Genomic DNA, 4144 nt, shown 5'->3' with positions numbered 1-4144 from the left:
GCAGGCCTTATTTATTATCACATTTAAGCATCCACCCAGGTGGCGGGGGAGAGAGTTTGAGGGGTCCACCGTACACATTTGAAATGGAAACAAAGCAACCCTGACTGGCAGGAGGGGGATTTGGGAGCCAGGAGCCCTGACTTGGGAGTTTGCACATCAGGCACTCTCGTCGGGGCAGCAGGGGGCTGGGGGTCCGTTCTCGTCCACTTGGGCCGCTGCCCCACACTCCTGCCGCTGTCACCGGAGCCGGACAGCTCCTCGAGGAGGCTCCGGACAGGTCGCCCCGTCTGCTCAGGATAAACCCACGCCCCCTCTCACGCAGCCCAGCCACAGGGCAAGACGTTCGCCCGTCTGACCGCCGCCAGGTGGACACCGGCCGGGCCGCGGCTCCGGGCGCTTTCCCGGCAACCCCTCGGCTCGGCCGGGCCGGTTCGGGGCTCCCGCGGTGGCCACAGAGCCCGAGGGCTGGCCCACTCGCTCGGCCGCCGGGACCCCGGCGAGGCGGCCTCTCCACAGCCAATGGCCACGGGCAACGACCGCCTGCCCGCGCGCACCCGCTCCGCTGGCCCGCGTGTTCGGTGCCCGGCTCCCGGCGCCCACCTGTTAGTCACACTCGGGGCAAGATTTGGTGGCCATTTTCACTTTCTTGGCTCAAATTGCAGACACGCTTTTTTCCGAAGGCAGCGGCGGCAGCAGCGGCTGCCGCGGCTCAGGCTCCGCCCCTCGTACCTCAGCCGCCCAGCCTCAGCCCACCAGGCCCAGGCTAGCCAGACCCAGGCTCTGACGGGTGAGAGAGGGCGCTCTCACTCAGAGCCCGCGGGCCGAGGGGGCGAGGCGCGACGTGCGCCGGCTCTGAGGGTCTGAGGAACAGGCCCCCATTCACACCGATCAGCTTCTCACAAGACTGCTTGGCCTGGATCTTCTGGCGCAACAATGGGTACGCCCCCTCTAGGCCGGCATGGGGGCGTGGCTTGCCGCGACTCCACTGTGAAGGGCGTCGGGTTCGACCAATGAATGGGTCGTGGTATTGAGCACAGACAGGATCATGGTGCTGAGCATGCCCGCTCTCTGAGAGGAAGAAGAGAGAGTGAAAAGCAGGTGGACAGTGAGTTGCTTGGCACAGATCCTCATGTTTGATAAACTTCAGTTTCGCAAGTCTAATCATTGAGGAATTGGAGTAGAGATGTCATTAACGCCCTGGACCCAGCGGTGGTGATTAAAAATTCATTCGTTTAACGAATAATCGCCTAAGGCCCTATCGGGCAAATCTGAATAATATGCAGTTGGTCTGCCCTCCAAAACCGTCTAGCTGTTTAGATCTGTTACTACTTGAGTCCACAATGATAAGACCAGTTTGTTTTAAATTCATCATGTATTTTTAAGAAAAAAAAATTACTCGTAAAATGAAGTGAAAAATATAGATACAAAATACAAGTTTATTTATAAATGTGGAATTCGACAGCCATAAAATTACACTTAAAAAAATTACACTTCAACAATCGGAGCAAACAAAGAAAATAATTTAAGAAAGTAAACTTCATTCTGACAAAATTTGCCAATGAGCATTTATTACAATGGCTATTGCACTGATATCTGTTCTATAATTTTAAGGAAAGCAAAGACATTAGTGAAATATCTATTCTACATGTTAATGCCTGTAAGCACACTTTGAATGAAGACAAAGTATATAAATATTTAAAGCTTTCAATGTGACAAATAAGGTTGTTTCTTGTTTAGTCATTTACCTAAATGAGTTTGGATTGATAAAAGCACGACTTGTAGACAAAAATTTACGTGGAAACCGTCTGTGGGTTCTCGTGGCAGGAAAACTATCTTAAACCATTAAACTATGTTAATGGTGATGGAAGAAGAGATTTTAAAGCAATTTTAGTAAATTCATGATTCATTCTTACCCTTTATCCAAAATGAACTGATGATGTAGTTTCATAATTCATATTCGGAGGAGGAGGGGCCCCCTCAGAAAGGAGCACGAGGCTTTAGAGGGGATGAAGGGAGAGAGATTTGGACCCCAAATTTTCTCCCTGTTCTTTGGCTTCTGTGTGGTCCCAGACGATATGCCTCATCCAGCCTCAAAGCTGCTGACGGGCAGCTGGAAATGACACAGGAGCCGCGAAAGAAGCCTGACCCCTGCTGTTCAGGAAGGCGTTCACCGATCACATGCTGATGGTGGGACCGAACAGGGAGAAGGGCTGGGGTCAGCGCCAGATCCAGCCCTTCCAAAACCTCACTCTGCTCTCCACTACTCCCTGCAGCTCTTTGAAGACCTGAAGGCGTTCAAACGCGGGGAACCAGCGCATGCGCCTCTTCCGACTTTGGCTCAACATGGAACTCAGGCTGTGTTCAGCCCTGCGCCTCTGCCTGCAGTTTGGACAAAGCTGAGTTGTTGGAGTGCATCTGCCAGCTGGTGGAAGAAGACAAGGACTGGGTCCTGAGGACGTGGGCTCCAGCCTCTCTGTGAGGCCGGTGGTAATCCGGAAGGAACCCTCGCTAGGTGTCTGCAATCTTCCCTGGATAGGCCTTGAGCCCTGTCTCCCTCCTGGCGGATCCATCCTTCATCTGAGCCTGGGTAGGTGGGGTCGGCGACTGCAAGCTGAGGGAAACTTAAGCGCCCACCGCGTTCGTGCAGCAGGAGGCACAAAAGAAGGCTGCGAACAGGTCCTCTGGCTATACGGGCCTGACCTCCAATTCACCAAGGTGGGCACCATGAACATCTTCGTCTTCTGGACCCACGACGATGGGGCTCTGGAACTGGTGACTCAGACACTGGACCGTGTCATCCTGCCTTGACTAGTCCGACAGAGTCTGCTGGACCTGGCTCGGACCTGGGGTGAGTTCCAGATGGTGGAGTGTAAGATCACCATGAACGTGTTCCTGCGGGCGCTGGAGGAGTCTATGCTTCAGGAACTGCTTGTCAGGTCTGCCATGAGCATCAAATCCTGTACCAAGGCAAGCATTTCCACATTCCCACTAAGGAAAATGGGGCTGAGCTTATCCTCCACTTCCACAAGGAGCTGAAGGCGATCCAGTACGGATCAAAAGCCCACAAAAGGATGCTTCGGGTGCAATGCTGCTGGCTATGCCGGACCACTCACTCCAGGGACCACCCACCTGTAGCATCCACCCCGGTTGGACCTTCACCTCCATACCAATGACTCACCTGAAGTGATATGAAATAAAAGACGGAGGAAACTGGGTCTCTGGTGTGCCCACAGTACACTCCCAAAGTCATAAGGGCCTGACCCAGGCATCTTGGCCTCTAGCCCTGCCACTCAGGCCTTGGGGATCTGTACTGCCCTCTGCTCTGTACTGTGTGGTCGAGGACTGTGGGGTCAAGATGTTTAGGAAACACTTTGACCCCAAATCTGCATCTCTGTTTTCAGGCTGGATCTCCCCAGGGCTGCCATTGATTTTTTTTTTTTTTTTCCTTTAGCTGCAATTTTGAAAAAAAAAAAAATGCCAAGGAACAAGGAAAGAAATTCATATTCAGTCTTAATGAGTAGCTAGAGCTAACAATTTATCCAAGAGTAATGGTTAGAATTTAAAATGTCTTTCAATGAAATAAATTGATTCCAGATCCATGATTTTCCTGTATGGGGATCTTCTTTTGAGGGTAAGTGCAATTCAAACGGTTCTATAACATTTGTATAATATTTAATTATAATTTTTCACATATGTGCAATGTCAAGTTCATGGTCTCTTTCACTGATAATTTTTGTTGGAATATGAAATAACAATACATGAAACTGTTCTTCCAGCTTTCTAACTTAAATTTTTGTTCTTCAGTCTTAACTGCTGTACTTACATTCCTTCCTTCCACTGATACATTAAAATCCAAAAAGCTTCCCTGGTGGCTCAGATACTAAAGGATCTGAGACCTGGGTTTGATCCCTGGGTCAGGTAGATCCCCTGGAGAAAGGAAGGACTACCCACTCCAGTACTCTTGCCTGGAGAATTCCATGCACAAAGGAGCCTGATGGGCTACAGTCCATGGGGTTGCAAAGAGTTGAACACAACTAAGCTACTACCACTTGCACTTCACTACTTTCATCCTTCACAAAATACTAACAAACCAAATTTAGCAACATATGAAAGGTTTATATGTCATGACCCAAATGAGATTTAT

General features: G+C 50.4%; 1 pseudogene; it reads left to right on the top strand.

Moving 5' to 3' along the window:
- Positions 1–763: 763 nt before the first annotated feature.
- LOC110141059 (branched-chain-amino-acid aminotransferase, mitochondrial pseudogene) lies at positions 764–3940 on the top strand (annotated as a pseudogene).
- Positions 3941–4144: the final 204 nt, after the last annotated feature.

This window comes from Odocoileus virginianus, chromosome 20 (assembly GCF_023699985.2).
Source record: "Odocoileus virginianus isolate 20LAN1187 ecotype Illinois chromosome 20, Ovbor_1.2, whole genome shotgun sequence".
Taxonomy (NCBI): domain Eukaryota; kingdom Metazoa; phylum Chordata; class Mammalia; order Artiodactyla; family Cervidae; genus Odocoileus; species Odocoileus virginianus.
The sequence above is the reverse complement of the archived record's forward strand: the minus strand, read 5'-3'. Positions and strand labels throughout refer to the sequence as shown.